The 25,648-nt window shown below is 49.6% G+C and overlaps 1 protein-coding gene across 7 annotated transcripts in view; it reads left to right on the plus strand.

Moving 5' to 3' along the window:
• Positions 1-25,648, plus strand: part of LOC116853251 (FH1/FH2 domain-containing protein 3-like) — a 93,253-nt gene that overhangs the window by 34,584 nt on the left and 33,021 nt on the right. For all 7 annotated transcript variants that reach the window (XM_032834226.1, XM_032834228.1, XM_032834227.1 and 4 more), the window contains 2 exons: positions 17,369-17,427; positions 23,387-23,454. The gene's annotated coding sequence lies outside the window, so the exon portion shown is untranslated. Of the gene's footprint in view, positions 1-17,368; positions 17,428-23,386; positions 23,455-25,648 lie in introns of those variants that run through there.

Raw genomic sequence — 25,648 nt, forward strand, 5'->3', positions numbered from 1 at the left:
AGAGAGAGAGAGAGAGAGAGAGAGAGAGAGAGAGAGAGAGAGAGAGAGAGAGGACGAAGTATACATATCGCTCATTACTTACATCTTTTCTTATATTTCTTTACGCATTAGATTACTTTTGATTGTTTGTTTTCTAAAATCTGTCTTTGTAATTCGTCAACTTTATTTCGATTTATTATAAATTTTAAAAGGTTTTTAATTCTAGAGTCTCAATAAACTCTATTCTACTCTCTTTCTCTCTCTCGCTTTCTCTCTCTTTCTCTTTCTGCTCGCTCCGCTTCGAACGAGGCGCATTTCCTCGCAGCTATTGTTCCTCGCAGATATTAAAGATGAGAAGAACACGCCCGTTATTCCTAACATTGAACAAAAATGCATTGTTCCGCTAGAATTTGCGCGATTGCAAATTGCGAGAAGTCTGAACGAAGTATCGGGAGTGCGAACGAAGTGTTTCAAGTTAGATCGCAGTTAAATCAATTAAACTTTCCTTTGATGGAAATTTAATTCACTCTCGAAGAAATCTCGATATTTCCTTGGCACGCAACTCACGCGATTCGTTAAAACGTAAACTTTGAGCCGCGCACGGTCGACGCATCCGCGACGGTAACTACGCAGCGACAAAACCGGAGTATACTTTGACACTGATTAACTCAAGTTCAAACTCGGACCTAGGGAGCGAGCTGGAATTAACCTTCTTCCGCGAACAAAGAAACGACTCTATTATTACGAAAGTCGGTAACGAGAGTGGTGCGTCCTTAACCTGATTCCTGCGAAACCGACGCGCGATTTAATTCCGCGCCGCACGTCGTAGCGTGCCGGACGCGTGTTTCTTCTTTTGTGAAAAACGGGACTCCCATTGAGCGGTAAAAGAGTAACACGTGTGTTTGTTTTCTCCGAATGAATGAACGAACGAACGAGCGAGCGAGGCGACGGTGAGTGTTGGCAAGGCGTGCTATCAAATTCGAGTGTTAACCTTGTGAGTCTTTCTCTTTTGTTTTGTTCTTTACCTCCTTCTCCTACTCCCTTTCTCCCTCTGCTTCGCTCTCTCTTCCCGCATCAGTGCACCTGTTCGTCTCTATCCAACTATCCATCCGTCTCTACCTCTGGTTCTCGAGGGCCGCGCATTCCTCCAAGCGAGGAAACACCGAAACTCTCTTAACATCCACCGGAACGTCTTAACCGCGCTACATATCGAGTCCATAAAAGTAGCCGCGCGGAGATTCGCTCGGCGTTTCTCACTGCCGTAAACACTGTCTCTCTGCATCCGAGCCGCACCGCATTGCGGCCGCAAGAAAAATGAAAATCTGTTAGCGCGCGTTCTCCCTCTTCTTCGAGGATTTTCACCGCGCTGTTATTAATTTCGTGACTGTTTGCGTCTCGCGTGCGTTCCCTCGAACAAGTTAACTCTCTTTTCCCACGGGCTTATTATTAATCTTATAATGACGAGACACAAGAAACGCGCAGCTTTTGCACGTTGCCTCCTGTCATCGCGTTGTACCCGAATTTTATGCCGCATCATTGAGCGTATTGTGCGCCTTTCCTTGTGAGCGCGAGGAAGAAATCTCCCCGGAAGCTCTTTACGATTCCAAGTTGGATTTATTAGAAGCCCTCGCTCTTTTCCCGCACGGTGATTAACGAAACGCGCGGACGAGAGGAAATTGCTTTCCGGGCGATTCACGAATCTTTATTCTGAATTCGTTGTGGAAATAACGACGTAAAAGATTCATTTGTCTTAGCGCAGCCCGCGTCGCCTTTTAAAAGTCCAGCCGTCATCGTAGAAAGCCAGAGACGTTCTAATGCGCGTGTTTATTTCGTACACACAATCACGCGGCGAGTTCCACGATATTATTCTTCATTATTACGGCATCACGCGAACGCTAATATCGTAGAAAGCTAAATCGGTATGAAGGACCATCGCCAAGTGCTGACCAAAGGGACTTGGTAGGAGCACCCGGACGAGACGGATGACGCGTGTCGCAATCTCCGCTCTGGTCCTTTGTCAACTCTGCTCCGGAAATAGAACTTGTCCATCTCATTGCTCGCGGACAGTCAAGCCCAATCGCGTCGCGTGCGACTCTGAAATGAATAAACAACGAAAAAAAAAAAGCGAGAGAGATCGAAGGAAAACGTTATTGGAGTAAAATCCATTGACGATAACGCTTAACCAAATAAACATTTCCCAGCGGAAAACAAAGGAACTCCTATGTCAATATAACGACATTTGTGTATGTGCCATTAAGCTCTGGCATCGGCCGATAAAATTTAATTTCGCTTAATTCAGTTTCGTTTGAGATTCAATCGTCAAACGGGAATATGTCACCGAGGTGGAACTCATTGGAATTCGGTTAACGCGGAATCGTTTTGCGCGACAATTAAACGATCAAACAATTGTTTACAATTATCTCGTCATAAATGCGCGGTCGCGTGCGGCACGCTCGATGAATGTTCGCGATGATAATCATAACGATAATAATTATTCCCAGCGTTTGCAGCAATAATTATATAAATGGATGATAATTCGAGGGAGAGTCGCGTTTGCAATAAGTCGAGCGGATTCGCGTGCTGCGCACGTCCCTACGTCGCCCTCTTGTCCGTCCACAGCCTCTTAAGGACGTTCCTTTTGACACCTTCCACGTGTCCGAGGCTGCGTCTATATGCACCGGAAGGAAGCGACCGGAGTGCAAGACGTCGGCTGCATGCGCCAGCACGCCGCCAAGAATAGCACGACGTGGCAGTGTCGCTCGGGAATGTCTGGAATCGTTCGTGAGAGTATGAACGGACTGTCCATCGAGAGAGGCAATGTCCACGACGGAAGGTACGAGAGGGACGGTGGCGGCGGTGGTGGCGCGGGGTGAAGGAGACGCAAAACTCGACAGGCGAGGCACGTACCTTTCGTTCGTGGAACACCCTCGAGTGTATCGATACGTTTGCACTTCTGTCGCTTGCTCGCTCCCTTGTTTGTTTGTTATTAGCGGCCGGTTTCGTCGCTTTGATGAGAAGTAGACGCGCGAATAAATAGGCAGATAGGAACACGAAACTCCGGGGACAACGGAAAGCCGGAATCTCGTCCACGTAATCAGCGGAAACCGACGCGGTTGCTGCATCAGGCTGAACGCTTCACAGATGTAGTAGCTCTGGCAGAAAGCTCCGTGTATGTTAAATTTTCTACAGATTTCTAAATTTTCTTTCCCATTGCCAAACTTTACTTTGTTGCTTTTCGTGAAATTACTCTCTAAATTTCTTGGAGCAGAATTTCACTCGAAGTAAACGAGTGAAAAGTTGCGGTATTTTCGCTCGACGCGACAGTGCAAACATTGCCGCTCGAAAACGCAGAAATTAATATTTCATTCAAGCTTCGATTGGATTCTGACTGCATATGAATGAATGTTTCCATCGATTAGAACGAATGTGTCTCTGTGACGGTGGAAGTGAGTTGCAAGACGGTTAGACTTGTGCACAACAATTATATTAATAATAAAATTAAGGACACTACATAATAGAGTAATAATAATAATTATTTATATAATTACTGCACAACTATGTTGATTACTGTACAACCGTAATTAATAATATAATTACTGCACCATATAATTACTCATACAGTAATTCCTCCTAATTTTGACAGTGCGGCTTGAAAAAAATTCACTCTGTATGAATGAAAAATCATTCGAATTCGAGTGACCACTCTATTTTTCGGGTAAAATTTCCCTCCAAGAAATTTAGGGTAATTAATCTCATCAAGGAGAGAGCGAAAAGAGAGAAGAGTACGAAAAGCGCGTGTTCACGTGCATGAAAACGCAAACTCGCCGTCGCCGCGTCGCGTTCGGCCCATAATACTTTCTCATTACGCAATATGAACGCAGGCTGAAAATATGTTAGACAAATGTACGGACAGAGTAAGAGGGAAGATGGGGGAGGGAAGGGAGGGAGGGATTAGCAAGCAGTAATTTATGGCGCGACGAGGATATCGATGAGCATGGATTACCGGCCGGCGCGTGATTAATTGTCGCCGTATTAGTTACCGTTACGACGCGGCCGAACTCGATTAATTGCCGTGCCGCCGCGTCGCCATACTTTATAAGCCGCCGGGTAAAGAGCTTTTTTAACGCGCCGCAGAGGAGGACAACGTATGAGCGCGGATTAATTAACGATGTGTATCGGGATCGGGGCGACGTGGCCGAATGAAAGGCTGCGGCGGCGGTGTGATTCGCGATTCGAGATTTGCGATTCCTCTCGGCGATAGCGGCGACCGTTTTACGCGGGCTGTCACGACGACGACGTGGCGCGAGAGCACCGCGGCGACCCGCACCGGTAATAAGTTTGATATTAATGCGCGTTATCAAGAGCCCGGGCCGCGGGAGTAGCGAAGTTTCTGGGCGCGGGAAAATGGCACGCAAGAGACGCAGATAAGGACACCACCAAGTTCTGCCTCGCCCGGGCCATTTGTAATCTTTAGGGAGTTCGGATGACTCCGGAATTAACCGCGATCAGAACTTATCAATGTCACGGCTCCTCCCCCTCCCCGGCCCCTGCCGCCTTGTTTGGGGTTCGTTAAATTAGGCTGCGAATTTCGATGAGTCTCGATCGTAACAGATGATCGCGAACGATGGAACGCAACGATGTAATTGCAAATTTATCTCGGCACATCGTGCAGAGAGGAGTTGTCGCGATTTTAATCGGAGACCTTTTTTGCTTTTCTGGGAAAAGGACGCGATGTTTCGCCAAAATAACCCGCCCTAATCTCGCGCATCAAATGTGAAAATGTTAGCGAAAGCGGTACGTTCAATAAACTCGGTTTCCGTTCATTGCGCGCGCATATAACAATGACATTTAACGCGAATGATACTTCGCGATGAACAAAAGCCTTGAAATTCCATAGACTCCGGGCTCGTAATTATTCTTTTCAGCGAGTTACCGTCTCATGTCAAACAACACGGCCGTTCAGAATCGTTTTTCCGCCCGGAGGGATTATTATGGATAATTGCCTTCGCTTCTTATTTCGCGGCTTTCATTCATCGAACTGCGAAGCGTAAAAAGCGCACGAGGCCACTCTCGGACACGTGCAAAACTCGTCGGCGGAATCTCATTGTCTCTCCGCACGTATTTGCCGACTACCCTCCCTGAAAGCGAAATCTCGTTTTCTCAACCTGCATCGCCGGGTTCTTAGTATTCCGAATTGGTTTCGAGGGGCAGTCTCCGTCGTCGTCGTCGTGAGGAGGAGAGTCGCCAGCAGCCGTGACTCGGTCTCCCGCTCGCGACAAACAAAAACAGAACAACCCGAAATTCGTCCGTTTCGCCGTGCGTTGTACACGAGTTACAGGAGTCAGCGATAAGGCCGTAACGAAGCGTCGACCGCGGTCATTTGTAATCGTTAAGAGGTTTCGATGAACGAGCGATCCGCGCGCGGCCGCGAGGCTTTTCCACCTAAGTGCCGCGATTATTCGTCGAGTCGATCTTCCATCCCCCCGCAGTGCGCTCCAAGACACTACACCAAAGAGAAAGAAAGAGAGAGAAAGAAAGAAAGAAAGAGAGAGAATATCCCGGCTCTCGCTGATTCATCTGAGAGAACTAATCGTACAGTCTCCCGACTGACAACTACGACGCTCCGTGAACGATAACACTTGTTAACACTCACCTTCGCTTCTGCATATTATTCTTTGCCGCAAAATTCGCGCTCTCCGGAAGGCACGCCCCGGCACGAAATCATCGGGCTAATTAGTTCGAGTCAGGATCCTCTCTAGAGCGATATTCCCGAGCGCAGCTCTGCACCACCCATCCACCCACCCATCCACCCTTCGTGGAGAAGCGCTCACCGCTCTTTCCCTCTGGCCCCGTTGGCCGTGCTATTCTCATCCTCGCTCTCTCACGGCGCGAGTAACCGAGGTGGTTACCGCGATAGTAGTAGTCCGGCGAATCATCCGTCTGCAACAGAAACCTCGAGATACGTATCTCTCCACCTTGGCTAACAACCGGAGATTAACGAGTTGCTTTATCCGCGGACGTACACCCGTCCGCCGCGCGCCGCCGGTGAGATACGGACTCTCTTCGTGGCGGCCTGGCCGCACGAAGCAGGGTGGAAATGGAAGATGCTAGTAGACGGCATCATCTAGTCTGAAGGGAGTCTCTTTCTCTTTGTCTTTCTCTCTCTCTCTCTCTCTCTCTCTCTCTCTCTCTCTTCCTCTTTCTCTCTTCAGGAGACGCGCAAACAACGATAATCGCGCTCGCAAAAGTAACACGGCTTCGTTGTCCGGGAGGATATCTCGCGTGGCTCCTTAACTCGTTCAGGAATCCGAGCGATCTTCAAGAATTCGGCGTTGATACCCTTCACCGTTGATACCCGGCGAGATCCCCAAGACGCCGTGTTGTCGTGCACGACGCGCTCTTTCGCGCGAGAATCGCAACGGCCAGCCGGTCCCAACGAGGTCTCCCAACGAGAACGATCGCGCGACCGCGCTCGACCATGAATTCGCACCGGCATCATGCTCGCGTGAATCCGAGTCCTCGCCGTCGCCGCGTCTTTCTTCATGGTCGATCGGTGTCGGGGCCGGACGGTGGTCTCGGCTGAAAAAGTGAAATCGTTAGGTAGGAAGGTGCCGAGGTGGACCCCGAGAGATCGCTCGACCTTGACGTGGCCTAAAGGCCCGCCGCTGAAATTGCGTGCGTAATTATCGGATTGCGCGCGCGCGTAGCCACCTTAAGTAAATTAAACGCTGGCGCGCCTCATGTCCGGTTGGGTCGGACCCTAAACATAGCGAACTAAACGGTCTTTGGTTTGCAATTGAGTGAAGGATGGCTGGAGTAGTTCATGTGTGAACACAGTTGGACTTGTCGCCGTGGAATTCTCCCTTGAACGTCTCGGAGATGTTTTTCCCTCGATTTTTTGATATCAACCGAGCCGGCCAAACGCTACGACGCGCGGCAGGCACGGATTACACTCTTTCTCTTATTCTCCTTCTCCATTTCTTTCTCTCTTCGCCGGGGAACCCTGGCGCACAGTAAGACGATCCTCTCGCGGCGTGCGCTTCCAGCGTGCAATTGTGCATACGCGCGGCACAATCAAAATGCAAAAGAAAAAGAATCGCTCGCTCATGCGATCCGCCTTGTACCCACTGACTCCGCTCGGTTCCCGCGTGTGTCTACATGGACGCGGGGAAGAACACGCCACCGTCGCGATCCTTTATTCTCCTGCTACGAGATACAGTAGTCTCCATAAGCTCGGCCGTATCTTCCGGAGGTGGAATGCCGTTCGCGTCGATGCGAAACGAGCGCGTCGTGGTTTCCATCTTCGAGAGTCGTAGGATAAAGTAAGATGAAATTGACTCGCAAGTCTCGCGTGCTAGAGAGAAAGAGAGAGAGAGAGAGAGAGAGAGAGAGAGGATCATTAATGAATAATTGATCCTCCTTGGTCGGACACCGTCCATGAACGATCTTCTCGGGCGAATCGGCTTTCGTTAGTGGGTCACATCATTGCGAAATCATCGTAATCGCGCAGCCAACGAGGAGCATCTCCGATCGCGGAGTAGGCGCGCAATTCGCCAACTTATGAACGATACTATAGGCGAGCCGCGCACGCACACATACGCGCAATTCGTGACGGGTATAAGGCGCGTCGACATTGTACGAAGGCGAATATTACATGTAACGCGCGCGTACATATGCACGTACGTGTGCACATATGCGCGCACGTGTACGTACGTACGCGAGCGCGCTCCGGCACATCGCCACTCGCGACGACCACTCAGCGTTTTGATCTCCCACCAGTTTCTATTGTGGCGAACGCGGGGACCAGGCAGCAAGAAGCCATCCTGGCTTCCACCAGGCCAGTCGTTGCTTAGACCCCGACAGCGCCTCTCGATACTCCTCGAGGCCCGAGTCTTCGACACGGGCCGGTGGTGCGCGCTTCTCTTCGTGCTCTTCTTCTTGTTCGCGCGTCGACGCGTTTGATTCGCGAGATCGAAAGTGAGATCCGAGGCTGAGTGCATCGTTGAATCCGGCGAGCCCCGGTGACATGGTATTGCGATTGCGAGATGCCGCCAGACTGGTAAATATCGATCGATTTTGGCAGTCTTCGGAGATCAAACGAGTTTTCCTCTCTCTCCCTCTCTCTTTCTTTCTCTCTCTCTCTCTCCTTTATTTTCCGCTTCGCGAACTTCTCGCCGATGGGCGCGCTCGCGTGAGAATCGACGGAGCGGTCGATGTCACACAAAGAATATTTTATGATCTCTATCCCTTAGGGCTTGTGCATTATATTCCCTTTTTATTCCTTCTTCTCTTCACTTGCATATGTTTGAAAAATGTGACTAAGATGTAATGTTTATTAAGGGCTTGAGCGAGCATAGGGAATTTGGAGTTATACGCGATGCTACATACAGGTGGTGCTATTTATTGAAGTGAAGCGGAATAGTTCCGAAATATATATTCGTGGCAGACACGTGAATTCGTGCGCTGTGACCTAGAAATATACAATAACCGGGATACCTTGGGGAATTTAAAGGAAACATATTTCCACAGCCGTATCGCTCGTCTGAGATATTAATAAAACACGAGTTTCCCGAGAATAGACGTGCACGTTATATTCGAACGAATTCTCGCGCGACACGTTGTTAGCACTAGAGAAATCTGTTCACACGCTAATCAATACGATTGTTTTCTCCCGAAGTCGCGAATTCAACTTTAAATATATGTCGTCCTCTTTCCCTCATTTTCCCCTCGTTTCTCATCTTCTAATGTAATCGGAGTAAGAAAACTCGCGTGGCCGAACACGCTCGGAGGCCATAACTAAAAAGGAGAAATTTTTCAGCCGCCGTGTCGACTCTGGTTATGCAAAGAGCGTGTTCGAGACGATTCGACGCCTCAGACGTGCATCTGCATCTGGAATGCAACAGGTGCAACGCGTTCGGGGGTGCATTTGAATAATTGGGGCGTACGAGCGCGCGCGTGGGCTGCTGCGTCGCATCAGATCGGGTCGGGGGTGACTCTCTCTCTCTCTCTCTTGGCAAAATTTGATCACGGTGAATCCAAGATAAATTCAGTTGCAACTGCACTCGATGCATCTTTCGTCGATGCAATTGCGCGACAATTGTACGTTGCGGTTCAATAACCCTCTGTTCGTCGCGTCGCTTATGTCGAAAAGAGAGATGGAGAGAAAAATCCGAGCGTGTGCACTCGAAGCGTTTTGCACGTACGCTTGTTTATACAGGGTGTCCCGGGCAAATTGGCTCAATTTCAGCGGCAGTTCGGCGATTGCATTTCGCGAAGAATGTTATGTAAACGCCCACGCGCGCCCCGCTTCGTTCTGCCTGTTAGCCGTCACGATACCGTGCTGAAATCGAAACTTTATTTTCCTTTTTTTATTTTTAATCGTGTTCCTCGAGTGTTTAATCGATACGGTGTAATCGACGTGGAATTTACAATCACCTCCGGTAACAGCAGCGGCAACAGCAGCAGCGGCAATAGTAGCGGCGGCGACGCTCGTCGCCCAATTCGCGTATATTTACAGTCTCGTTGAGTCGAGTACCGTGTGTAAATCAATCATTTGAAAATATTTGTTGCACCGGATCATATATTCGATACGTCAACACCTTTGATTTCGCGATATATAGAACGGCTGTAAATCGCGTCGCGCGTATATAAAGTTACGCGACTCGCGTCGTCGAATTTTTCGCGCCGTGGAAATCAGTAGTATAATCGACACTTTCGCTTTTCTCCTTTGGATTTATGCGACCGGTATTTTCGGCAAAAATGTATAGGAGAACGGATACCAAAACTCGATCGCGTCAATCAAATCAAACTTGCATGATATCTCATTTTTTTTCTGTTCCTTCTCTTTTTCGCGGGTTAGATAATGTACAATCGTTCGAATTTGGAAGAAGGTGGCATGAATTATATAGAATACGAGCGAGAACAACTCACATGCTCTTCACTAAATTATTAAGACCAAGACTCCTCTCACTCTGTACACCTCGCTGCTGGAATCCGGCGACAACGCGCGTACCGTATTAATAATTCATTATGTCGCGTTTATGTTCCTAACGGATCTTTATATGACCGTTTCTTGTCTCGATTCCACAATTAGCCAGTCAGCGAAGACGTGATTTTATCTCACGCCCCGGACGTGTCTCCAGTGTCACATCCTTAATTATCGTCTCTTCCGAGACGCGTAAAAGCAAGTCTCGTGCTTTCCACGGAAACGGGAACGCGAAGTACTCTTTAGTGCAATCAACGGCATCGTACCTCGTACCTTTAATCATCGAATATCTGCTCTAAGCGCGAAGTACCGTTCGAAACTCACGAAAGAATCCACCGTCTGAGTTCGCCTCAGCGTCGACACGAGATATCCTTCGTGCGCGGAAAACGCAGTCGTCATGTTCCTCGAAACTTGGCGCGTTATCGTTGGAATAACTCGCCAAGCTTAGGACAGCTTCCTTCGAGGAAGAGGAGCCATGCGGCAAGCGGCGCGGACGTAATCGCAGCTGTTGGCGACGCGACTTGACGCGCCTTGACGCGCCGATCCCCTCGAAACGCACTCGTGAATCTCGCTCACGACTCGATGACATTCCGCGGCGATTGTCGGCCCCTTGACTTTCACTCCCGCGCGTTTCGCCGATCGTTTGCGTCCTGGCCACGATCACTAGCCGTGACTCGGCCGTTCCAGAAGACGCGAGCAGGAAGGGAAGAGCGTGCCGCGTTCGTTTCCTTCGGGTTCATTGAATCTCCCCGGGCACTCCTCCAGAGTTCGCCTCGGTGCTCGCGCGCGGCACAGCGCAGCACAGCACGGCACGACGTCGTCCTGGAAACACGCGAATCCATCGATCATCGATCATCGCCACCACCCTCGCGATCGATCGCGCCGCGAAAAGCGGATCGCACGCGACGTCGCGACGTGTACATTGCGCGTTGATGTTTTCTATTACAACCTCAATCGCCCGAGAGAGAATTGAAGAACGGGGCCTGCTCGCGAATACTGATCCGGCGCCAATTGTGCCGTGTTTATTGCCGTCCAAAAGGGATCTCCGTGCGCGTGAATGTCATTAGGCGATCCCTCCGAATAAGCAGCCACTTAAAGTCAAATAAATCGTCATTGAGGCATCGCTGGTCGATTTCAATTGCGTGCGAAACACGTTATATCGAGCAAAAGTCCAAATACACTGCGTCGCGATGAGAGAGACAGCTACAGCCTATGTTATATTATATGGAGCAGAATAGTACAAATTTATCATTTTGCCCCGGATTTTAATACAAATTTTCGTCACATTCAGTGTGCTCACAGCGAAATTGATATTTGCTTAATTGCACAGACGCGTGCAATTAAGGACGCTTTGATGGACGTTTTTGATTGAGCGAAACTCATCCGAATCTCGCGCGATGTCGCTCGTCGTGTACGTCGAGTTATTCTCTTTATCGCGACGTCGTAGAACGCCGCGGGATGTGTTGACTTAATCTAAACATCGTTTCCATTAACGGTGGCAATCCTCCCTTCCCCTTATCTTTTCTCTCTTTCTCTCTCCCTCGAACGGCTAGAGACGCTAATTAGCTCTGTGATCCCAGAAAGCTGCGAAAATCGCGACTTCGCCGGGATCAACTCGATTCGCACGCGTGGAGAACGCAGAACGCGGTGGAGTCGCGACGCGTCCCCTGCATATTTCCGCTTGCGGTCGCGTGCGTGCATGTGTATATGTGTGTGTGTGTGTGTGCGCGCGCGCGCGTGCGTTTGATTTAAATACCGGCGGACCAATTAGAGGGGTTAATTCCTAAGTGATTTATGGCCTCGCGGCCGAGGCGGAGTGGGAACTGACCTTAAGCGTCGTCTCTAGGATCGTTACGCAATCGTGCCGACGAGCTTTATTTGTACGACCGTTAATCGACCAACACACTCGCGCGCACATTTTACGTTCACCCCTTTTCGTATACGACCTCGGAGGATACGCCGGAATATATTAGCCGCTCTCGGGCGCTTGTTAACACACGAGGCGCTTCTGCGTCGCCGCCACCGCCGGGGAATAAGACGCGCGCGGATTTTGTCTGGCGAATTCGCGGACAAGAGAGAGAGACTGTGCCTCAGGGAGCAATTGATGCCCGACAAAAAACGTCGCGGAAACGTACCGTTCGGCTCATTAATGTGAATCGCGCGCATTATCGCGACTGGGTCCAAGCGTGTCGCGCATTGTGTCGCGCTGATGTAATCGTAGTGGTTAACGAGGGTTAACAAACATCTCGCGCGCAGGTGGTTAACAAAACCAAGAGACATTCGTATTTCTGTCCTGTTGTTGTCTCGTCATCCATTCGTACGTCATCCCGTCACTTTGACACGCCGCCAAGAGTGAGCGAGTGAACGAGCGAGCGAGAGTCAGCGGATTTTATGCGGATCGCCGAGTACACACGGAAAATCACCGAAGGGTCTTCTCCCGCGGAGTCACCTGGCAAATGCTAATTGACTCGGGCCACCTGTCGCGCGATAACTTTCTTCTCGCGAGGCGTGAGTCTCGATCGCGACGAGACGCGTTCTCCCGCTCGCTCTCTCGAGTTCGCGCTCGATGGATGAGTCGTCGCTTTCTTGGCAGCTCATAACCGCGTAACTTTACTCCCGTCCTTCGTGATCATTGCGTCTTGCGTAACTTCGCGCCGAACGTAACACCGTGCGCGTAGTAGTAGTAGCAGCAGCACAAGTAGTAGTGGTAGCAGCAGTACTCGAAAACTTGCTCCAACATGTAGCTCTCGCGCTCTCCGACGCACCGGCTCGTTTCGCAATCGCTCCCTCGCTTCGTTCCCGAAGCGAGTCGTCTGCGGAAGACGCCGGGGTTACCCGATCCTCTCTCGTACACATAGGATCGGCCAGCAGCTCCGGGTGAGATGTAACGAAGCAGGGGAGGAGGTCGCGGCGGGTTAATATCGACCGCCTCGTTCTCTTCTCAGGCGGATCCAGGTGGATCGCGATCATTAATCTTCATCGCGATCCACGAATTCCGCGCCGGGAATGGCACGACGATACGCCCGGAATCAATGAACCCTGATTTTCGTCTTCGCAAGAGAAGCCGGACAAGCGCTCCGCTTACGAGGCCCGGCCACGGGGAACAAAAGCCTCCGTTTTTCTCGCCGGCACCCTTGCCGATAGAATTAAGCCTTAACAAGCGCTATAAATTGGCTCATCAGAATATTCTAATCGCAGGCATTATTGATTTTTATCGATTATTTTCAAAGAAACGATGTGATCAAATCGGTGGTCTTCACGTTAATGTCCGAAAAAACATTTATCGAATGCTGATAATCGAAGTGATGCTTAATCACGTTTACGCATTCTTGTCACATCTAGTCACATTTTTGTGATCTCGAGAGTAAAGTCGAGCGGAAACGTGGCACAGATCTCTCAGCCGACTTTGCGATCACGAAGTTGGTCGAGTTTACGCGAATGTGAAGTTTCGCGTTTTATCGATGCCGCCTAATGACGTTCCTAATTAAAATCGAGCGCGGCCCCGAAGTAATTCCACTCCAACACGAAGTATAACTCTGTTACAACTAACATCCGTTAGTCCTTTACAACTAACATCCGCGCTTCCTCGCTGCATACCATAGGACCTACATTTACATGGAGAATACCCTGCGCGCAGATTCGGTATTTCCTCTGGCGCACTCGCGTTACATAATGTACCAATTAAAACTCCGCCGTATTAATGAAGGATTAACACCACTCCGCCCCGGGCTCTACAGTGCGCGCGACGAACTTCCCGACGCGAACATCTTTAATTTCATGCTCAATCGAGAGAGAGAGAGAGAGAGAGAGAGAGAGAGAGAGAGAGAGAGAGAGAGAGAGAGAGAGGGAGAGAGGGAAAGAGAGAGAGACGCAAGATTTCTCGGCGAGATGTTCGCGCGCCTGTCCCCCGCGCCTCCATACTAACTCTTTCGCAAACTTCCGGATTGAAGTGCAAAAGACGGAGTATCGATAACTGGTATTCGAAACAACTTCGTCGGGACTATCGGCGTCTCGCGTTCGCCAATTGAAAACTGTCGGTTGAAGGAGGAGTTATCGCGCGTAAAGCAACACAGCCGCCCTCTCGTCTCTCGTTTCTCTTCTCTGCTCTCTCCTCTCCTCCTTGGTCCGTCGGAATCACGATTAATGTGCCATTAAGAGAGATTGGAAATCCTTTCGGCCCCGGAGACTTTCGTCGCCCAACGGCCACGGACGACGAAGTTCCCACAGGCGCTCGCGCCGTCCACGATTTTGCATTCCATTTGCCGGGGAACGTTATCCCCGCTTCGCTTTCGTTCTCCCGAGGGTGCACTTGCCGCTAGGCGGTAGCCACGCCGGAGGTAAATCGCATTTGCATGAGGGCCTCTCCGCTTCTCTACTCAGGTGGATTTCGAAGACCTCCCTTCTTCCTTCCCTCCCTTCCTCCTTCCCTTCTTACCTATCTACCTACCTACCTACCTACCTACCTACCTACCTACCTACCTACCTAGCCATCTACCGTCCCGGTGGCCTCTATGACACCGTCTCTCGTTGTTTCCCCGAGAAAGTTACGACGTCCGTTTCGACACGGAGTACCTTCATCTAAGCGACTCGCCCTGCCTCCTCACCGTGTATATGCGAAAACTTCACGTCGCGCCGGTCATCGTGCACTCCGCCGTCGCTCCACGACGTACACCAGTGATAGATTTAATACACGCGGAATTTAATTCGCGGCTTAGCAAATCCACCGTGTGACTCTTGAATTTCGAGATATATTCTTTTCCGTTCAAGAAGAGAGATTGAAAAGAAACCTCCTCGCAAAGATACATTAAAAGTGCAATTTCCTGGTCAGACGTCTAGGCGTCGCGACCAGCCCATCGTGAACAGTGCACACCGACTCCTCTGAATATGGCAGAGCCAAAGGTCTCGATATTCGGCGCGGGTAACAACAATAACGATAATAACGACGAAACTGTGAGACTTACGTTTCGTCAAATTGCGAGCGTTTAGCCATTGCGCCACGGCGATCTCGGCGAAATTGTGACACCGGGGGGGAAGGGAGGGGCCGAGAGGCGGCATAGTCGATACGTTGCACGGCGTGTTGGCCGTGGGATATACGTTACGGGTCACTCTCTATTGCACGCTGCTGCGACAAGAAGTTATCGGAGCGAAAGACGCCGGTGGGTGTTTACGAGGTAGCCCGACCGACCGGTGTTACGGCATTGAACTTGGCCCCATGCCTGAAAGTTTTTAATTTATTCGCACAACCACCTTCGCTTTTGGAGTTTGTTAACCCTTCGCGGTCGTTGCCACTGCAACACCGTCGCGGCGGCGGTCGCCGCCGCCGCCGCTTGTTTTGCGCCGCACGGTGATATATCATTCGGCGCGCTGCATCGGGCAGAGTGTTCTCAAACGAACGTTCGCCGCGATGTTCGGCGCCCTGGGAGAGAGAGAGAGAGAGAGAGAGAGAGAAATCGTACTCCAGCTCCGATATTTCCGATAATTTTCGCATCGGTCAATGAGACCGGCAAGTTTCCTCAATTGCATTTTATTAAAAAAAACACGGCAACTCGCGCTGCTACATATTTGTAAATTCTTGTGTACGGTCGTTATTTACCTCAGTAATCCATTAGTTCGGTGGAGAACCAATAGTGGAATATTATCGTAAATTTGTTATTTATTATAGGTCAGGCTTTTCTTTCTCCCGCACGCGGAACATTAAATCGTCGATTTTATTTTTGCTTTGGCATTAAAATATTAGTGGCGTGATTTAACTGCTATTCAGACTTTACGTCGCATTCATGATAACAGCTCAAATCTGAATACGTCGCGCTTTCGTCGGATCAATCAGTCGTGTTCGTTAATATTTCCCTCACTTTTTTTCGGACGAATCCCTAATTGATCCTTCCTTTCTCTTTCCGTTCCTCGGATCGAAGCGCTCGTTAAAATTAATTAAAACGTTAAATCGTGCGACAAAATTATTCACCATCGGAAATCTCTCCTCCTTGTTATCATACCCGCATTATTCGAGGATTTACGAATTGAAATGTTTTAATCGTACGACTCTTTCAATTAAACACACCTAATGCTACGCGCATCGCTGCGTTTTGTATTTGTCCCACTGCACTTCATATTCATACCCTCCACTGGCACTCGAAAGGGGTCGCGACGGAGAGTAACATACTGTTGCGACCGCTATTATTCGTGGGAAATTCAGGGCGCGTAATCGCATTCTGCCTCCCTCATTTAACGAGCGGAAACATTATTAACGAGCGTACACCCGAGTGTCTGTTCTCTTATTTTCTTTTCTTCTCTTTTTTTTACCTGCGCGCAAAACCATCACCACCACCGTCGGCACCATCGCCGCCGCCGCCGCCGCCGTCGTTGGCGAGCGACTCTTCGTCGCCTCTTTTTTCCCCCTCCTCTTTTTCTGAAAGCCATTGTCTACACGGTCGTCGCGGTTTCTCAGCGACGTGGCGTGGGAAGGTTCGCAGGGCCTTAAAGTTCGCGCCGTCCAAGGTGAGGGTACGCGCGCGCAGACAAACCGGGGAAACCGAGCCGCGCCACTCTAACCCAATTTACGTATCGGCGCGCGAGTCCCTGTAAGGCTGCATTCTTTTTTCTACCGTCTCCTGCCGCGTTATACACATCTCCGATATATTGATAAGATATAAACAATGGATTACACGAGAATTTGCACGTCTCGAACGCCCTGCATCTCGTATTCGACACAAATCTCAGTTCTATTGGTTCCATTAGCGCAGAGATCAGCGCTTTCGAAACTCAGTATAAATGCAGAATGATAATTTCGTGCAGATTTAGTGTGGATTCAAATTTGAAGAAAAATGAAAAAAACTCTAAGTAAGATATCTCGCATTATCAGTAACAACTATCAACATCGACCTTATTAAGAGCATCTATCGCCCACGGCTTCGGTGGCCCGACAGGATTCGTGGCCGCGTTACCGGGTTATCGCGCTGCGTCGTTACGTCAGAACAAAGAGCGCATTACAATTGCAGATTTGCGAAACTAGATTCGAAAATACTACAGCACCGGCGCGACTAGCCGTGTAACATTCAGGAGCAACACTCATCGGCATTCACACGACACATGTGTTCGTCCATGCGTGTATGTGTGTGAGAGTACGCGGCTTAATAAGGAGGGCACAGAGCAGCGCGCAAAGCCCTAATTAAGTAATTACCGAACGCGATTAATTCGCGGCCGTAACTAATTAGCATCCATCCGCGACGGCACGAATAATAGCGCGCTTCACTGGGGCAATGGGCCTGCCTCCCCCTTCCCCGGTCTGCTCACCAGCCCGTTCCCCCTCCCCTGTCCCGTCCTAATCACATATTAATACGTAACCCACGCAACAATCGGAATTTTGACGCGCATACTAATCGGCATTGTTTGTTCTTTCTGTTGCAGCCGGAAGAACGCGATCATTCTCAGGACCCAGCTGTCCGTGAGGGTTCACACCATCATAGGTGAGTACGCCGCCGCCGCCGCCGACGCGCGGATTCTCCTGATTCAAATCTCGCGATGGGCTCCCACGATCCACTTGGATGGATCATCCGCGCCGCGGCGCGCTCGAGCGCGCTGATTCCTCGACCCTTAACCGGCGACGTCGGGTCGAGTCTCTCGTTCTAGTTACTCGGTCACTTGTTTCGGTTCAGCGACGATGGTGACCTCTCCGTTAACTGTAACGCCGCGAGGCATCGGGTTTTCGACGATCGCGGTCGAAGACCGACGGTGCGTCACGGAGATGCGCGCGCGACGCGACCGAGTCGCGAATTTTCAAGACCGACTCGAAATTCTGATGAAGCGACGGGAATTCCGTTCGCGGGGATCAATTTATAAGTCGCCGGGGATTATTTCCGCGCGTCTACGTGTCAATACTCATTACCCTGTGTTTGTAATAATTCTAAAATACGTTTTGTATCGAGCCTTCGTTCCGGTCGGTTTGCCGACGGTAAACAGTCGCAGTGCGGCCAATTCGTTATTGCCGACGAGCATAATCGGACATATTTAATCATTGTAGCTCGATGGAATGCAAATATAGGTAGAGACCACGTACGTCATTAATATCATATGACATGCGTCGAATGTGATGCTGGCATCCGCATCGGATCGAATAACACTTTGAAACAAAGATCTTCGTCTGCGACGTCGAGGTGACTCTTTCACCTGACGATGACACGCTCATTTTGCGTACTGGACGTGTCATTGAAAGCTCATTTCTCAAATTTATTTAAGTCCCTTCTCAGAAGTTCTCTGTTTCGCTCTTTACGTGATTTTCGTGCACAATCTCGACGGTTCTTGGAAGTAAATTTGAGCGAAATTTACAATTTACGGTGCGTCCGGTAAGCATGCTTGGTGTTACCCAATAAATAAATATACCCAACAAATAAATTCAATAAATAAATATTAATTAATTAATAAATTAATTTCATTAATAAATTATTAACGAGATCTCTCTCTCTCTCTCTCTCTCTCTCTCTCGTCAAGACGACGCGAATGATAACGGGAATAACGGCAGCGCAATGAAATTCGCGACGTGCCGAGTCGCTCGAGCCTGCTAGGTACGCGGCCTTTTGAAATGCACTCCGCGACATAATTATACAATGTCGCGAACAATGAGCCTCCGTTGTCTGTTGATAATTAGCGAAGTAATGACCATGCCGCTGAGTGCAGAACGCTGTAGCTGCGAAAATCAAGCTAATCCTTTATCGTAGCTCGGCTACCATCCATCACTGACTATGACAGACGGTACTTAATCACGCAATGTCGAATAAAAACTCCCTCTCCGGCCGACATTCTTTTTATTCGCGATATTACAAAATTCGTTATTGGACTTGCGACCGATTGCGATCGATACTGCCGATACCCGCTACTCCGACCTAATCGTTTCATTGACAAATGACACTCACGCGTTTAAGAATTTCATTCCGAATCCTCGAGACTCGCCGCTCGATAAAACCGCTCTCGCCACTCTGTCGAATACTTCACGGAGGGTGCGCTTGGTTTTTTCGTCGTCTAACGTGCGCGGAATCGTGCGGAGGAGCGCGTGTATATATCGTCGAGGGGAGACACACGCGCGCGCGCTCGAAATAGACGCTGAGTACCGCGGGGAATAAAATTTGCGAGCGATTATGCACGTCGGCTACACCTGCGGGGCTCCGTGTCCTGGTTCATTGAACCCCGGCAAAGTCCTCCTCCTGCTGGAGATGATCGAAGGTACGTAATAAGCGAAAAAAAGAAAGAGGGAGAGAGCTCCTAAAAGGGCAGAGGGAGGAGCGGAAGCCAAAGTGGACCGTGCCGTTTTACATATTTTAACGGTTCTTCGTGTACCTCCGGCCCCCGCGAAGTTGTGCTTCGTCTTTTCGTTTTCTTTTTCATCTCCTTTTTTCCTCTCCGTTTCACCTCTTCTTCTCCTCTGTCTTGTTCGCGACCCGGCCGTCTTCCACGGAGCGGCGAGCAATAACGATCCTATCTTGGGAAACGTCCCGTATTTTCTCCTCTCCCTCCTCTTTTCTTTCGACACCTCGATACAGGCTGTTCGAAATGATGGGAACATCTCGGAAAACGACCGCAAGATCCTCCACAGTAAGCTGCACTTGGAGGGAGATCAGTTGGACGGTGTGCATTTTTATCTTGTGTGGCGCATAATTACATCGCGCGTCCGACTCACGACGCGGAAACAATCACCGCCCCCCTCCCCTGAATTCATCGGGGAAACGTGCTCTTGAAACGGAAAAAAGCGGCGTCACTGTTGTTATTGGCGGTATACAGCAAGCGGTAATCGGGCGCGACTGGTTAACGGCGTAATCTCTCTTTGAACGATAAAACCGGACGGACGATAAACTCGCGGGAAATTAATTCATTCCGCGCGCCACGTATAAACGGATATTTGCTCAGTGTTAAAATAATAGATCCTTATATCGCCGCGGTATGAATATAACGAGGCTCTTGTCGAAAACGCTCGCCATTATCGCCCGTTACGCATCGCTCGCTGTTAATCGTCCGTTATCCTCGAATCAGCGCGGGTGTGTTCGCGCGAATTGCATCGCGCCATACGTGCGTGCGTGCGCGTGTGTCGCGCGGCCGCGGAATTCCGCGATTCGATATTTCGCCCGAGAACTGGTTAGGTCATACAAATATTCTGTGGCCGGACGCGTTGCGAGGCGCGCCGCGAGCACGTTTTCGCGAATCACGCGACACGGGGAATCGGATTTCGCACACGCCGAGCAAGTCAGCGATAGGCGGCTCGTCCGTGCACTCGGTCGCTCGCGAAAATGGATTCAATTGCTTGGAATATTAACGCACGGCGTATCCCGGCGGAGAGTATTTAAAATTCCGCCGCGCAGTCTCGATCAATATTCCGTCTTGCCGTACGAGTTTCCTCGCGTAATCGAGAGGGCAGAAACAATCGCGCGAAATGGGTCAGTGGACCGGCTGCAAAAGCAAAGCTGGCGAACGCGAGAGTTCGATGGCGACACCCGACGTCGATCGTGGAATGAAATTGAAGGGGATCCCTCCGCGACAATGACCGCGTGACGACGCGCGCTCTCGGCGAAGTTGCTCAACAGCGAAAAGAAGATACCAACGGCGGGGACAGAGAGACAGAGCAAAAAGGGTGGGAGCAGGAGGTGGGAGAAAGACGGGGACTTTTGCTTATATGGTCACTGATTACAGAGGGACCAAGGGCCGCAGGGCCTTGGGACCGCTATTCTTAGAAGAGACGCGTTCTCTCTTCCTCTCGCCGTCATCCTTCTCCTCGACTCCTTCGCGTACCCTGCAGCGAGCTCCTAATTACCTTTGCTTGCATATCTCCCTTCTTCTTCTCGCTTCTTCCCGTTGCTCTTCTGCTGCGACCGTCTCTTTTCCTCGCTCACTCGTTCTGTCTTTCCTCCCTGTTTCCCTGTCTCACTCTCTCTCTTGCTCCCCCTTCTCGCTCCCTGTCTGTCCCGCATGCATTATGCATTTGAAGATCGCGTGATAGCCGTGGATTATGCGGTCGCACCGGGCCTCCTTTTCCGCGAAAGAAATCGCGAATTGGGTTCGCCGAGCCGCGAACCGTGACTCGGACGGGCGAGAAGGCGTGGTTACATAAAAAAATCGCTAACGAAATGCGATCGCGATAAACGGGGATTACGTTCGTATCTGAACGGTCTCATTGTCGGCCGCGACCGCCGCACACGATGCGAACGTCGAAATGCCGGCCTCGAGACGCGCGGTTTCATTTCACGGATAGGTACTTGATAATGGGACCCCGCGTCGCCCGTTGAAAATGCGGTTGACAGTGAAAAATGTGGACAATTTAAATATCGCTCTATTAGATGAATGTGCGCATTGTCGAGAGGTTCTCGCGCGCGCGCGGAAATACGAAACCAGGGATAAATGAATTTCGCTTATCACCGACTTCTCATCTTCGCGCAGACGGAAACTGCATTTCGCATATAATACATCGTGCCGACACGTATGACTTCCTTCTCACTCCCTCGTTCGCTCGCTCGCTCTCCATCCCTCTCCCCCTCTCTGCCCCCGTCCTCTTCCCACCATCCCGCTTTGTTCCCGGCAGAATTGCCGTCACATATTTTCGCGGTGTATTTGCGTTTCTCCGTTATCGCACGATAACGTGCACCACTACATTCGTTCCCCTTTTTCGCCGTCGCTGACGGCCGGCCGCGGAGTTCCGCGGAAACGCCGGGAAATCTCACCGCGGTCGGCAAATTGAATTTGCCGTGCCGTGCCGCCGGTGAAATGGAATTCAATTATTAGTAATATGCGGAGGGAGCGTATCGTGGGACACGCACGATCAAAAGAGGAGATGGCGTCGTTCCGGGGTGACGAAAAAGAAGGAAACGACGCGGAGCGCGCGCACCGGAGACACCGACCGGGAATTCAGCGTGCAAAATTGATCGGACTTAATTACGAGCCTCTGTTTAATTGCGCGCCCGGTGTTTGCTCGATAAACAAGCCCGCTCCAAAGGGAGAGAGAGAGAAGGGAGCAGGCAGGAGGAAGAGTCAAACGACGCGCGCTTCTCAATGGAATCATTAATCCTCGTGGGAGCGCAGGATGTGTTTCACGACGAAATTTACGCTGTTGCGTGAAAGCGCGCGCGCGATATCGATTTGCGCTCGAAAACCGAAGTCTTTGTCTTCCAAATTTGGCTTGTGGATCCAATTTTTTCGAAACAATCTCCGAGGGAGGAACGGGGCTTGTAAATTGAAGTGACCTATCAATTTTTATTGATAAATCCACTTAATCGACTCATCAATTGTTTTTATCAATTTTTCGCTGTATTTGAGGTCGCACTAGGCGAATTTAGGGTGATGCTGGAGTGGATGACGAACTCGAACAATGTCGATAATGCAGAGACGATCGTCATTAACATAATCACGCTATCCTTTTCGTATTTCTTGTACATATAGCACTTACATGAATATGTGTTGCTTTGTTTTACCATACTCAACGGAAAACCTAGCCATATATGTGTAGAAATATTTCTGCAAACTTTTTCGATATTTTTAAGCTTCCAAATACAGATGCGAAAGTAGAGCAATGTTCTTCAACATTTTTCTGTTTGGAGCATCAATGTATACAAGCTGCGGAACTTTTCGATTAGGCAAATATTACGCTAATTGACAGCTTGAGATTTTACATTAAAAATTTTTTGTTCGTTTTCGACACATATCGAGCAATGCTCCTATTTATTTTTGCACATATTTTCATTGCGTAAAAGCATTTGTAATTATGTGTAACCAATACGACGTAAACTTTGCAGAAAAATGTCAGTATTCTGTCGGTGAAGTTTTTAGCTTCAGCATCCCCTTAAATGAAACTCACGCCTTCGGAAAACTCGCATCTTCGAACACGCGGAAGTCGCGTCGATTGCATCGATTACTTTTGTGCAGACGCCTCGTTACGTCATCCCGTCGCATCACGATCGCCATAAATAATTTGCCCTCGTCCGCGGGACCGATACTGTACTCCATTAATATCCCGTTGTTTTCGCTCGGTGATACTAAAATTAGTCTCCGCGGGGACGGAGGATCCCGCCCGGGAGCTCGATTCAATAATCCGACGGCAATTTATATCAAATTAGCAGTAAGAGAGCGCGCACACGTCCGTTTAGGATCGACGGATGGTCGGTGATGATGATGGTAGAAGAAACCAAAAAAGAAAAAAAGAAAGAAAAAGAGAAAGAAAGAGACAGAGCTGTGGTAAACGCGGTCTCTTTCATTACGGCGCGCTTTAAGCACCATGATCTGAAAACGGGCCCCCTCGCAGAAAGACAACCCCTCTCCCTCCCTTTCATCCTCTTCTTCCCGCTTTGTCCATTCGACCTGGACGCGCGCAACAATGCTCGCGCGCCCACGACGACGGCGTGCCGCGCGGTATTATTATAATAAATGGTTACGTGTTGTGCTTGTCTGTTGCAGAAAAATTGCTGAACAGCGAAGGCCGTGAGCTGCGACGGGCCCTCTTCTCCCTCAAGCAGATCTTTCAGGTAGGTTCACAATTCGCGATACGATAGCGCGCGAGTTGGGGAGGGGACGGGAGCGGCAGGAGGGGGGCGAGAAAGAATGACCGGGGTGGTGGGGTTCGACGCAACGATGTCGGACGGAGGATATTTTTGCGCAAAGCTACTCGGCCAACGAGTAAATATTTGCATGGCGGGTACCGACGAGTGCATTTTCTGCGGCGCGAAGACGCACAATTTTTTCTCCCCCTCCTCCTCTCTCTTTCTCTCTCTCTCTCTCTCTCTCTCTCTCTCTCCCGCTTCTTCGAATTTTTTCCTTTTGACATACCTGACCCGAGTGGAAGCAAAAATTTTAATTAAATATGATGCGGTTCCGACTCATTACCCGCGTCCGTAAATCATGCTCAAATAACGCGACTGCCAATGTCGGCGCCGCGTGAAGTTTTCCACTAATCAGGGCGCGAGTGAAGAAAATGCGACGCCTTTGACTAATTTTCCGCGGCGCTCGCGCGACTCGTGTTGCTTTCTCTAAACCGCGCGAAGCGGCGGTGTTTGCGAAACGTTTGCCGCGGAACGAAAAGATTGTACACGCCGTCCCGTATCAATCCAGGAACCTCGGAGGTTCTTTCACAAACTGTGTCATTTTGTGCCTCCGACGCACACGTGACTCGGCCGCGAAAATAACTCCGTCATTAAATTCACGCTACTCGAGAATTTGTCGGGTGCCCGCTTCTCATTATCGGATAACGATTTTACTTTTGGCCAACTTTCTTTTTCTTTAACCCCGGCCGAGCGCATGTCCCGCTTTCGCCGCGGAACGGTTCGTACGGTATTATCTCCCTTTTGACCGGGAAAAATCGCGGTTTTCCGATAATGACGACCGTGCGTCGTCGGTAGTTCGGCCCGCGCGCTACCTGTCATTTTCCCCGCCGCAGGTACGCGCAACTATCCATTTAGCCGATTTATCTCGTGTGTTTGATTTCGCTCGGTCGACCCGCGCTCTCTCGCCAGCGATGATAAGTACACGACTATTCCGAGAGAAAGAAATATCTGAGAAATACTACATATTTATTCGCGCGGCGGATAATCTAAGCTAAAAACACACTTATATAAAATATTTTTCAATATAAGAATTTCAAAATAAGAAAATATTCATTTTTTGAAAACCTCATCATAGCAAATGTTTATTAGATTTAAATAGATTAATTTAAGTTAATATATTAGCAATACCCACAATTGTTTCTTACTTTTTAGATATTTTTTCTCTCAGTATAGAAATTTATCCCACAGTCCTAATCAGGTTAATTAAGTTGTCTGACTTATTTAAAGTTATTAAGTTGTCTGATGCATAAGGCGATGTCATCACCTGACAAAACACTGAACGCAGTGTGGCAGTCAAGATCTTATTAATAATAAGGATTATTAATAATTAAGTCTCATAACTTTACCGAGAGCAGGTAACGGATTGGGACTATGGGATAAATCGGGCAACTTACGCTTATAGGGAATCCTACTAAAAGGTTAAACAATGATATTTTATTTTAACATTTGAGTTATTTCCGCGACAGAAAGAGAAACTCCGTGAATACGTCGCGTCCTTTATCCTGCAGCTTGCTTAGTCGGCCAATACAGGCTTTCATCCTGTTGGCGCCGAGGTGGTGCATCAGTACGAGTCCAATTTCGCTTCTTAATCCGCCCGGCTAATCGAGTCTACGTCGCACCTAAGTCCCGTGTAAACTTCCGTCGCTTCGGGACTAGCGCGACGGGATCGAGGGAGCGAGAGAGAACCCTGGGAGAATCCTGTAGTGAAGCGCGCGCGCGAACCGTACAAGTCCGACGAGATCTCTCGCGAGCGGGCCACGGCGCCGGCGTCGCGGCGCCCTGGAAACGAGGGGGTTTAATCAAACTTCGTAGATTTTCCATTATGCCCGCGACTTCGCGCCCGGAGCGGCATAACTAATTCCATTTAACCCCCGACTCTCGCGCGGTAGGGGAGTCGAGCTTAGGTGGTAATGTAAAGGTAAATCACGCCACGTCGTGACACCACCGTCAGGATCGGATATCAAATGTTCGTTTCTCTGTATGTTTTCATTGTCGCTCATTTCAATTGACTTAAGAGTAACCGAGAAAGTTAGAAAATGCTAAATATTTATTACACACGCAACGCAAACGTTCGGAACACAACGCGATAATTTCCCAAGTTGTGTTGCTGAAAGCCCGC

This window comes from Odontomachus brunneus, unplaced genomic scaffold (genome assembly GCF_010583005.1).
Source record: "Odontomachus brunneus isolate Ranch 3 - 2012 unplaced genomic scaffold, Obru_v1 Obru_scaffold_294, whole genome shotgun sequence".
NCBI classification, from domain to species: domain Eukaryota; kingdom Metazoa; phylum Arthropoda; class Insecta; order Hymenoptera; family Formicidae; genus Odontomachus; species Odontomachus brunneus.